The 13005-nt window shown below is 38.3% G+C and overlaps 1 pseudogene; it reads right to left on the bottom strand.

Annotated features, from left to right (window-relative positions):
• Positions 1 to 2363: 2363 nt before the first annotated feature.
• Positions 2364 to 4161, bottom strand: LOC145093697 (protein SHORT-ROOT pseudogene; annotated as a pseudogene).
• Between the last annotated feature and the right edge of the window lie 8844 nt (positions 4162 to 13005).

Raw genomic sequence — 13005 nt, forward strand, 5'->3', positions numbered from 1 at the left:
GATGATGGTGGTGGTGATGGTGATGGTGATGGTGATGATGATGGCGATGGTGATGGTGATGGTGATGGTGATGGTGATGGTGATGGTGATAATGATGATGGTCGTGGTGGTGGTGATAATGGTGGTGATGATGATGATGATGATGGAGGTGATGATGATGATGATGATGGTGATGGTGATGATATTTATGATGGTGATGGTGATGATGATAATGGTGGTGGTGGTGATGATGGTGGTGGTGGTGATGATGATGATGATGATGATGATGGTGATGGTTATGGTGATGCTCATGATGATGATGATGATGGTGGTGGTGGTGATGATGATGATGATGATGATGGTGATAGTGATGATGAAGATGGTGATGTTGGTGATGATGATGATGATGATGATCATCATCATCATCATCATGTAGGTATACGTGTTTGTGAGATGTATGTGAACGTACTCATAAGAATTATAGTGTTAAACCATTAAACGAGTAATGGATCTCGTATGTGCACATGGTTTTATGAACGATATTAATAGCTATAAGTTAGTGAAAATATAGATAACCATGTATAGTAGAGGTGTGAAAAAAACGAAGCGAAAAAAACGAAGTTTGGTGCCCGAAAAATCGAAAATAAGAAAAATTTGTAGCTAATCTGTAGTTAATTAGCTACGGAATTATAACGGAAAACATATTGCGTAGCTAATCCGTAGGTAATTAGCTACAAATTAGCTACATATATTTCTTATTTTCGATTTTTCGGGTACCAAACATCGTTTTTTCCGCTTCGTTTTTTTCACACCTCTATTATATATGATTATCTATATTTTCACTGACTTATAGCTATTAATATCATTCATAAAGTGTGTACACATACGGGATCCATGACTCGTTTAATGGTTTAACACGCTTATGATCTACATTCACATATAAATACGCACAAACACGTATACATGCACACATACACGTACACATATACCACAACTCTTTCATGTATGTAAATATACATATACAAAAATAAATTCATCACAATTTGATGAAAAGTATAGTAATTACATTGTTAAAACTGTGAAACGAATACTTGATCCCGAAGGTGCACACGACTTTATGAATGATATTAATATCTATAAGTTGGTGAAAGTATAGATAATCATGTATAGTAGAGGTGTAAAAAAACGAAGCGAAAAAAACGATGTTTGATGCCCGAAAAATAGAAAATAAAAAAATTCCGTAGCTAATTAGCTACGGAGTAGCTACAGATTTTTCTTATTTTTGATTTTTCGGGCATTAAACATCGTTTTTTTTCTCTTCGTTTTTTTCCAACCTCTAGTATACATGATTATCTTTATTTTCAACAACTTATAGTTATTAATAGTGTTCATAAAGTCGTTTGCACCTTCGAGATCATTTACTCATTTAATGGTTTAATATTGTATCCGTAGTTATTCCGTATCTATTATGTAGCTAATTAGCTACGGAATAGCTACGGGTTAACATCCGTAACTATTTCGTAGCTATTCCGTAGTCATTCTGTAGTTAATTAGCTACGGGTTAACATCCAAAACTATTCCGTAGCTATTCCGTAGCTAATTAACTACAGAATAACTACAGACTAGCATCCGTAGTTATTCTGTAGCTATTCCGTAGCTAATTAGCTACGGAATAACTATGTATGCTATTCCGTAGTTATTCCGTAGCTATTCTGTAGCTATTCCGTTACTAAATTAAGGCGTCCCATTCTGTAGCTAATCCGTAACCATTCCGTAGTTAATTAGCTACGGAAATTTTCCGTACCTATTATCTGTAGGAAAACACCTTTTTTTCTAGTAGTGAGTTAAGTTATGTTTTTAATGTATTAATTATTGTTCTAAAAAAATTCTTGAAAAAATATCATTGGCTTGGATCATACGGACTCCTTACATTGATCGGATCATAATGAAATTTTTTAGAACAATTAGTTAAATAGCCTCAACAGCGATTATAACGAAGAGAAGGCTGCATAAGGATATGACATGCCAAATAATCCAATCTACTTTACGTCCTTCGAATTGATTAGAATTCCAAGCAAAGAACGCAAAAGAATAGCATCCAATAAGGAGATCGTCGATTTGTTACTTTGGTTTATTTCGTGGAATAAATATACTACTATGGGTAATAGAATGTAGTCATAATATATATATATATATATATATATATATATATATATATATATATATATATATATATATATATATATATATATATATATATATATATATATATATATATATATATATATATATCATTAAAAAGCTGTTACTCGATTTATTAATACCCCTATGAGTACGTGTGAATATCTTTCCGAGGTTTTGCTTGCTTTAACTTAAGGAAATCATTTTGAAAAAATTGTACCAATTTAATAGAAAGATAACTACCCTGGAAAAGGCCTTCCAAATTCCTTTAACACAGCAACAAACATAAAGTGGAAAGCACAATTGCAGAACACTTTACCACATCAAGAAAAGCTAAAACAAACAACACATAAACCACCCACGGAAAAAAGTACGTAATTCCAAAATCACTCATCTTAGATGAAGTTTCTCTGATCTTGTTGTCCATAAAAAATAATATATCTTCTCCTATCTATCTTCAAACCTTTAAGTGCTAGAATCCGTGGTAGTTTCAGTGAACCTAAATTTAGATTTTCAACATCCTGATTTGCATAAATAAAGATTCCACGTAGTCGTTTCTGGATTAGGGTTTCCAAGCTGAAGCCCAGACAACTGATTCATCTTTCCAAGCCAAATAGATTCCAGAGTCTGTATTGGGATTGGTTTGATCGTTTACAAGAGACCATCCAGTTCGATACCTTCTAAGCAACGCCTTTACATCGTCCACCACGTCATCACTAAACCCTACAATGGAAAAAACCTCCTTCAGCCTCTCACACCATTGGTTTCCTTTCTCCCTCCTCTCGCAATCTCCTGAGCCAATATTCTGTTTGTCATCACAAGACAAAACCCTAATGATGCTTCTCGAGCACTCTCTCTCTAACATCAACCTCTCATTGCTCGTGGGTGTAAAGCTATCTTCCAACATCTCAAAGTACAAAGTGTAGTACCTCAAACAGTCATCAAAGCACTTCATAAAGTCGTTTTTAGAACTAGTAAAATCGGCTTCTTCTTCTACTATGGTCACCACACGAGGCTTTAAAGAGCTGAATAGCCGAATCACGTCACCTCTTTCTTCTACTTCAACTCTTTTTAAAGCCCCTATACAATTCACTGCTACAGCTTCGTCTTCCTTGACACCTAACTCTTCCTTGGTAAGATCCCCTAGTGGCATATTTGATCCATTGATTACCTTAATCTCGAAAGGAACACCCATCAAACGAGCAAATTTCTCCATTCTTTGAGTGATCTCTTTCATTACTGAACTCACGAGGCTGGCTGTGACAACCACAGTCAACTTTAGGCTTGGAGTTTCATCGCTCCGAGTGGCTAAAGCTTCAAGCAAAGTAGGCCATTGGGTGCAAAGCGTGTTGCTTATATCAATTATATGAAGTTTGGTCTCACCATCAAAAGCTTCCAAAATAGCACCATTAGATGCAACATGGCCGAACGTAGTCCAAGGAGAAACCTCTTGGAATTTAAGTATGAGTTTTCTGGCAGAATCAAAACAGTGGCTCTTGTCGGCAACTGACACCAAGGTCTTGTAGCATCTTTGTCCAGACTCCGTTGCTTTGCAAAAGAGAGCTTGCAAGAAGTAATAAGCGAGTTTCTGATCACAGTCACCGTAGGGCGATGATAGCTCGTTTAACATCCATAGAAGGTGGTTGATCTTGGCGGAGTCCTTTTCCGAGATGGCTTGAGCACACTGTCGTAGAAGTCTGGAAGCCCACTTATCCTCGTCTGGACAAGTCTCGCCACCACCAGAGTCTGTGTATGTGTGGATGCTTTGTTCTTTGCTTGTTGTTTGGTGGTTGGTGTAGGGAGAGATGTGTGTTCTCTCCATTAGAAAAGAGTTGTGTATGAATGATGAGTTGTATATGTTGCAGGGTATCAACACTTTTCATTGCTACGACTTTGCCGTCTCCTAGACATACTAGTGCTTCAAACGTTTGGTGGCTGTTTAGAATTATATACTGAGTATTTGTTTTTTTGTCTATATTTTTAAAGACATTTCGTAAAGCCGAATTGATTTTAACGAATCCTTTGAACCAAAAAATCTTGTATTTAAGACTTGTTATTACCCTTAACATTATATATCAGTTTTTAAATAATTTGTAGGTGCCTATTTGCCGTCGTCAATGGGGCCGATTCCTTTTTAGTTGTTATGTGACAACATCACTTCAACAAATACAAGCTTTAATTATGCATGTCACATCCCTTGATGATATATAATATAGTAGTAGATAATAAATTTAATACAATCGTGAATCAATTATCTTTTTTTAATATCTTTGAAAAGTCGAATATTAATTACTATATTGTTTTGATGTGTTAAGTTTGTGTTGGTAGTCCGTGGAATATTAGAGGGTGTAAAGGAACAAATGTCTAAAGTTCATTTCAATCCTGACTTTTTATATTTGATGTTTTTGGGAACATCGTAGGGATGTCAAAAATCCTCATAGGACCCCGTTTTCTTGTGGGACCCCGATACGGTATGGGATTAAATCTTTAAAAAAAATGAGGAGCGGGAGTGGGGGCGGTGGCGGGGGCAGAATTAAACCTCGTTTATTTTCGGAACCAGGGTCGGGAGTCGGTATTTCCATCCCGTACTCCTGTGGGGGCCCCGGTTGTAGATTCATATAAAAAATATATATTTGATATAAATACATATACAAAATAGATTTTCTAATTTTAGGTATAGTGTAAGTTTCACTTTTCCTTTTCCAATTAATTAATGGATGCTTAAGATGTAACGAATTCATCATATATTTTTGGACATGTAAGTATTTTATATTTGTAATGTTGGATTTACTGTATTTTATATTTGTAAGATTGTTGGAATTGTCATTTTGTAATGATGGATTCGTAATGTTGGATTTTTAATTTTTTTAGTTTCTAAAAGATTAGGTTTTAAGCTTTTAAAGTTGTAACAACGTAAATTTCAAGGCAAAAATTTAATTTTTGTCACAACCATTTTCACATAAATGTTTTATAAAATATCCAACATTTGTTATCAAAACATATCATTTCCCAAGATCACAAAAATCAAATCATCTCTCTAGTGTGTACGAGTCACACCGGCGCCTTTCCACGGTCCTCGCTGGTACCTGAAACACATAACACAACAACTGTAAGCATAAATGCTTAGTGAGTTCCCCAAAATACCCTTACACATATACGCCTTTCCAGGCCATGCTCAACACGACCTTCCGGTCCATGTGTCTCAGGGGACTTCCGTCCCAGTCCTAGTAGACCTTTCGGTCCTACTCGTATCGACCTTCCGGTCCACGTCATAATGCCTTCCGGCCCATATCATACACAGCATACATATCACATACATAACGCATACAGAACATACAACGCATATCATACAAAACATGCATCTCATAACATACAAGACCTTCCGGTCACACATAGGTACCTTTCCAGTACAGTAGAGTGAGAAGACTCACCTCGTATGATGTCTAGAATCTCACGTATGGCTCAACATTCACGTCCAAGATTGCATTTTTATGAACAGACAACTCATATAGCTCTGGAATATGATAGATCTAGGCCAATGGAGACTACTTGCTCAAAAAGTCTCCATCTTGGGACCAAAAACCCTAGAAATTGGTCCAAGAAGCACACCATATAAACTACAAGCCAAGATCTGAACTTTTTACCTCAGGAAGAAGCTCCAACCTTTGTAGTCCTCAGATCCACACTTGACCAGCAACTTCTAGTCTCCACAATGGTCTCCTCTTCTCTTTCACCACCTTGAAAAGGCACTTTGAAGCTTAGAATACTCACACCCAAGCTAAAAACAAAGGAAATGTTCTCTTAAGGTTTCTTTCTGAAAGATGGTGGCTGAGGGACAAGACCATCTCATTCCTTTTATAGCCCTCAAGTCGTATTAGGGTTTTGAGTCTGGGCCGGTTATGCCCGGCGTAACCCTAGGTACGCCCAGCGTACCCGGATGGAACCGCGTACAGAATAAGCGCGCGAGTACACACAGCGTACTCCTTGTACGCCCAGCGTACTCACAAGCTTAACACTCAACACAAATGACCCAAAATGACAACTTGGAAAAGATGAAGGGTTAAATAGTTGAACCTGAATTTCGGGCTGTTACAAAAGTTATTAAAAATAGTTTTTTTAGCCTAAAACAAGGCAGTTTTTTAGCAAAAAAAATCGAATTTTAAGCCTATAAACCGGTGGAACCGGGGCGGGACCGGGGGCTATGTAAACAGGGGATCCGAGGGCGGGACCAGGAGCAGGGGCAACAACTAATTTCGGAGGAGGGGGCGGAGACAACTATATCCGCTCCTATTTGGTCCCGTTGACATCCCTAGAACATCGCGATTTACCGCCATATGTTTAGCATGAAATCATACATAAATGTCGACAACCAAAAGTGTCGGTACTCACAGTTTTTCGGAAAAAAATGGAATTAAAGTTAAAAATTTGTTTAATTAACGAGGTTAAAGCTTTAACAAAAAGGCTTTAAGTTTTTTTCTTATTTCTTTTTTTTTCCCACTACAAAGAAAAAGGCAATTAGAGGCGACAAAAGTCGACGCTATAGGGTCTCATTGTCGTCGGTAATGGTAATAATGGCGACACGTCGCAAATAATAAGTCGCCGCTACTACTTAGTCGTTATTGATCAACTTGTCGCCGCTAACGAGAATTGTCGCCACTAAAGAGTGCAGTCGCCGGTAATAACAATTTTTATTTTTTAATTTTTTTTAATCAACGATTTTTGTTGCTGGTAATAGTCTCGCCGGTAATTACATAACAACATTCGATTAAATATAAAAAATAATAGTGTCGTCGGTAATTACAAAAAAACATCCGATTAAATATCAAAAGTAATAGTACCACCGGTAATAATGTCGCCGGTAATTACAAAAAACAACCAAAAGTTTTACAATCTAACAAGTAGCAAAGCATGACAACAAGTGTAATATGCAAATAAAACTCCTCCCTATATACCATCATCTTCGTTCTCATTGTTTCCTCGAATATTGTGTGATTGAAAAAATGAATAAAGTTCATCCCTACATATCGGGTCGTTGAGTATTGCACGAAGATTTTCCAACTACATAATAAATAACAACATATATAAAATTATAAGTTAAGTTATCAAACATAAACGAAAAAACTATCAAAGTACATTGTTATTTTTAAATTAAGACAAAAAGCCAAAGTACATTGCTATTTCTTGCACTTGAGACAAAAACCCAATTACCAAAGGTTTTAGCAAATAATCACCACAAAACCAACATTACCAAATCAACATGCATTTTGTAATGCCAAAGTAGATTACTATTTTTAAACAAAGACAAAAAACCAAAGTACATCGTTATTTCTTGCACTTGGGACAAAAACCCAATTACCAATGCTTTTAGCAAATAATCACTACAAACCAAAATTACCAAATCAACATCCATATTATGATGCTAAAGTAGATTGTTATTTTTAAACTAAGACAGAAAACCAAAGTACATTGCTATTTCTTGCACTTGGGACAAAACCCCAATTACCAATGCTTTTAGCAAATAATCACCACAAAACCAAAATTACCAAATCAACATGCATTTTACGATACCAAAGTAGATTGCTATTTTTAAACTAAGACAAAAAACCAAACTACATTGTTATTTCTTGCACTTGGGACAAAAACCTAATTTCCAAAGCTTTTAGCAAATAATCACCACAAAAAACCAAAGTAGATTGTTTTACCTGTGATGGTTATGATGTGTCACACCCCAAAACCGATAACGGCGGAATACGTTTCGGGGTGGAGGACGTCATGTACAGTATCATCACAATTGCATAATAGTAAAAACAAGAAACATACAACCATTGCATTACATAGTGAGTTTAATTACAAGTGTGTTTTGTAATGTTTAACAACCACCCAAAAGTAAATCAAAAATAAGAGATGGGTCTTGTGTGCTCCACCTTCTCCAAAAATGCTGCGTCTGTACCTGTCTATCTTTGACCTGAAGATACAAGTTATTTTGAAAACGAATATCAGCATAAAGCTGGTGAGTTCATAAGAGTTTAGTGTGAGATTTTGTATACAAAGCATTAGAGCGAAAAATGTGTCAATTATATTCATAAGTAGTAGAAACTTAGAAAATCCCATATTTTCCAGAAAATACATTGTAAGTGAAAATCTGTGAAAAGTATGCATTCTTCTTTTTCTTGAAACAGTTTATTGTAAAAGTATATTAACAAATCTCCAAATAGTAAATGTGATAGAATAGGTTAAACCTGTAATCAGTGATAGAGGTGCAAGCTTCCTTTAGTGATAGATACTTACTTACTTCGAGATGTAGTTTTCACATTTTAGTGTAGTATTTTAGAGTAGTTGTAGCGTATTCCTTGTATATTACAAATAGTGAGGATAATAGAGGATCCCATGACCTTCCCAGTCATGCACAGTATAGTGAAGTAGTGGCATCCCTGGGCCTGCACGGCGCGGACTGAAATTAACATTCGGGATGTAATAGCGTCTGCCCCGTATAGATCTATACATGTAGAGTCGTCTCCCTGCTGGAAAACTCCGGGCGTAGTGGATAGCAAATAGAGTATCTCGTAGTGGTTTAGTGTATTATTGTTTGTTTAGTGTTTTCTCTTTTGTTATAGTGTAGAAATCCTATAGTATTGAGCATAGTGTATTCTCTTACTAGTGTATTGTCTGGTATTAGTGAATATTATAGTGTAGAGAGTAGTGACTTTAGCGAGTAGTAGCGGTAGCAACCGTAACTATACCTATTATAGTTATCATAGTGGGGATGGTTCTTGACATGTTAGACTTTAGTATTTTAGTGAAAAGAGAATTATTCATATCCCATACTAATATACAAGTTATATAACTAAGAAATCAACGACAGTCGGACAGATAACTACTACCCTAAGCCCACAATCAAACAAGAACAGGAAATAAGGCGAGATATCGGTCCTAAGTCCTCCAAGTCTTACTTATATAACTATATAAGAACGGTTACATTTTATAAGTAAATTGATTTAATAAAAGAATTTTCCAAAAGAACATTTAAAAATCTGTCTTGCTGTCCAAAAATAGTTTTAAAAATGTAAAAACCTGTTTATAAGGCATAGTGATAAATCACATGTGATTTGAACTAAGGATAGTGAATCACATGTGATTAATCCTTGTAACGCGGAAATCGTTCTGTAAAACTTTCCATAAACATTTATAAGCAACTTGTATCTCCCCCATAAAACATTTAAAACATTTGAAAGGTTCATTAAAGGGGTATGAACTCACCTGAAATCGCGTAATTCGGGTGAATCGGGTAAATCGGGTAAAAGTGTCGGTTGAGGGTTTGGTACCAAATAACCACTTGAGCACCTTTTAGGACCCTAATGTCATATGAAATATGTATTTTACAAGAAGTTAATCATCTTATGCTTTTCATTATAGTATTTGGACATTCTAGCATCGTTTTCGGGGTTTTAGGGCCTAGAAAGGGTTCCCGGGAGTGGAACAAGGCCAAGAATGATTTACGGGAGGGTCCATGAGCTCACTCCCTTGGAGTTTACGGCCTAAAGGCCACTCCTTGGGAGTTTACGGCCGTAAGCCCCCTAGGCTTGGCCGTAAACTCATGTGGTCCTCCAAATTGTATGTTTAAGGCCTTATTTCACTTCCTTACTTTAATGGTATGTGTCTTGGACCAAAATGGAGGGATTAAACTCTTAATTTGTGACATTTTTGGGGAGTTTACGGCCAAGGCTTGTTCTTAGGCCGTAAACTCCATTTAATCCATCAAAATGGTTGTTTAAATGGTACAACATGTTCTCATTCACCTTAGATAAATCCTAGAAGGCCTTAAAATGAGTTTTGGAACAATTTGACATGAAAATTGGGGAGTTTACGGCCCAAGAATATCCTTGGCCGTAAACTCTTCATTTGGCCTCAAAATGGGAAGTTTAATGGTACAACACACATCCAAGGGCTTTAGCTAAATTCCTTACATGCATTTGAGGAGTTTTGGGACTTGTTTGACACAAAACTTGGGTGTTTACGGCCCAAGCTTAACCTTGGCCATAAACTCCTCTTTTTTTTCCTCAAATGATGTTGTTTGATGCATTTAAACCTTCCTTAGTGTCAAGTCTAAATTACCAAACACCTTAGATGAGTTTTTGGGGCTTTAAACAAGGATTTAGGGGGTTTTTGGGGTGTTTACGGCCTAAGCACAAGCTTGGGCCATAAACTCCTTTTAAAGCTCCAATTTCTTGTGTTTTAGTGTCCAAACTCTCCTAGGTATATGCCTTAATTAGTCCATAAGCTTAAAGGAAGGAAAAATGAGGTTTTTGGCATGTTTCTAGGGGTTTACGGCCTAAGGGGCTTCTTAGGCTGTAAACTCCTTTTTGGTCCTTGATTTCAATGATTTTGGCCTCTAAATTCAGTGAAGTATGTCTAGATTAAGATAGGGAATGAGTACTTACGTTTGGAAGTCGGAAATTAGCGGAATTGGGGTCGATTCCGGGTCTAGAGAGAGAAAGTAGTGAGAGAGAGTGAATGTGTGGTAAAAGAGTGTTCAAATGTTGTGCACACTCATTTCATATGTCTCGGGTATCGCACCCGATACACGGCTACCCGATGCTTAAAGTTAACAGGGTTAAAACTTTTTACCCGGGTGAAGTGGTTGAAAAAGTACTACAACTCTATTAGGTTAAACGGGGTTAACAAAAACGAGTTATATTTCTTATGATAATATCAAGACATGCAAATAACTAGATATTCGGTTATTGACGATTCCAAATATTACAGAAAATAACGTATAGTGACGCATTCCGTCAGTGAAAATGGGATTTGTAACGGGAATAGATTTGGGGTTGTCACATCATCCCCCCGTTAAGGGAATTTCGTCCCAAAATTTAGAATACAAACAGATACGTTATTACAATACTACTAAGCAAAGAGATGGGGATATTTGAGTTTCATTTGATCCTCGCGCTCCCAAGTGAATTCCGGCCCTCGCTTGGCGTTCCACCGAACCTTCACAATTGGGATGCGGCTTTGTTTCGTCCGCTTTACTTCACGATCCGAAACCTCCGCAGGCTCTTCCACGAAGTTGAGGCTCTCATTGATCTCGATCTCGTCGAGGGGGATCACGAGAGTCTCGTCAGACAGACATTTCTTCAAGTTTGAGACGTGGAAGGTAGGATGTATGTTACTTAGTTCGCGGGGTAAGTTTAGTTTGTAAGCTACAGGGCCGATTCTGGCAAGAATCTCAAAAGGCCCTGTGTACCTTGGGTTTAACTTTCCACGCTTCCCGAAGCGTATCGTGCCTTTCCAGGGCTAGACCTTCAGAAGGACTCGGTCTCCCACCTGGAATTCCAAGGGTTTTCTTCGTTTGTCGGCGTAGCTTTTCTGTCGATCCCTAGCGGCTTTTAGTCGTTCACGTATCTGTACAATCTTCTCGGTCATCTCTCGAATGATTTCCGGACCAGTGAGGGCGCTGTCAGGAACTCGTCCTTTAGCTAACTGAGTGTCACCCACCTCAGCCCAGCACAAAGGGGATCTGCACTTCCGGCCGTAGAGGGCTTCGAATGGAGCTGCCTTGATGCTCGTGTGATAACTATTGTTGTAGGAAAACTCCACAAGAGGCAAGTGTGTATCCCATGATTTCCCGAAGTCGATCACACAAGCTCGCAGCATATCTTCTAAGGTTTGTATCGTCCTCTCACTTTGTCCGTCAGTCTGCGGGTGGTAGGCTGTACTCATGTCCAGCCTCGTCCCTAGTGCCTTTCGCAATGATTGCCAAAATCTAGAGGTGAATCTACTATCTCTGTCTGATATAATAGATGTAGGGACGCCATGCAGTCGCACTATTTCTTTTATATATGTTCTAGTGAGCTTCTCCATCTTGTCCGTCTCCTTGATGGGTAGAAAGTGTGTAGACTTGGTCAACCTGTCAACGATGACCCAAATGGTATCTAATCCACCTGCTGTCTTGGGCAGCTTGGTGATAAAGTCCATTGTGATTCGCTCCCACTTCCATTCTGGTACCTCTGGTTGTTGGAGGAGTCCTGATGGCTTTTGATATTCGACTTTGACCCTCGCGCAAGTAAGGCACTTACTTACAAAGGTAGCGATCTCCGCTTTCATGTTCGGCCACCAGTATAGCTTTCTGAGATCCAGATACATCTTATCTGAACCCGGGTGGATGGAGTAACGAGTGTTGTGTGCTTCCCTCATAACCAAATCTCTGAAACCTCCATGGCGTGGAGTCCAGATTCGGTCCATGAAGTAATAGGCTCCGTCACCCTTAACCTCCAGATTTTTATCCATTCCGCGCAGGGATTCTCCCGTCACGTTTCCAGGCTTTAAGGCTTCTAGCTGAGCCTCTTTGATCTACGTGGATAGATGTGAATGTATAGTCATTGTCAACGACTTGGTCTTTCGTCCAGAATATTCCTTTCTGCTCAGGGCGTCAGCTACTACGTTGGCTTTCCCCGGATGATATCTAATTTCACAGTCGTAATCGTTAAGTAACTCGACCCATCGACGCTGTCTCATGTTGAGTTCTTTTTGGTTCAGTATATGTTGGAGGCTTTTATGATCAGTGTACACCACTCTCTTCGTCCCATACAAGTAGTGTCTCCATATTTTTAGTGCGAAGACGACCGCTCCTAACTCGAGGTCGTGAGTAGTGTAGTTCACTTCATGGTTCTTTAGCTGTCTCGAGGCATAGGCGATAACCTTGCCTCGTTGCATCAAGACACAACCGAGCCCCTGATTGGATGCATCAAAGTATACAACGAAATCCTCTGTCCCTTCGGGAAGGGATAATACTGGTGCGGTGCATAGGGCTCGCTTCAGGGTCTGAAATGCCTTCTCTTGTTTCTC

Source organism: Lactuca serriola, chromosome 3 (genome assembly GCF_051521515.1).
Source record: "Lactuca serriola cultivar US96UC23 chromosome 3, Lser_US96UC23_V15, whole genome shotgun sequence".
NCBI lineage: Eukaryota > Viridiplantae > Streptophyta > Magnoliopsida > Asterales > Asteraceae > Lactuca > Lactuca serriola.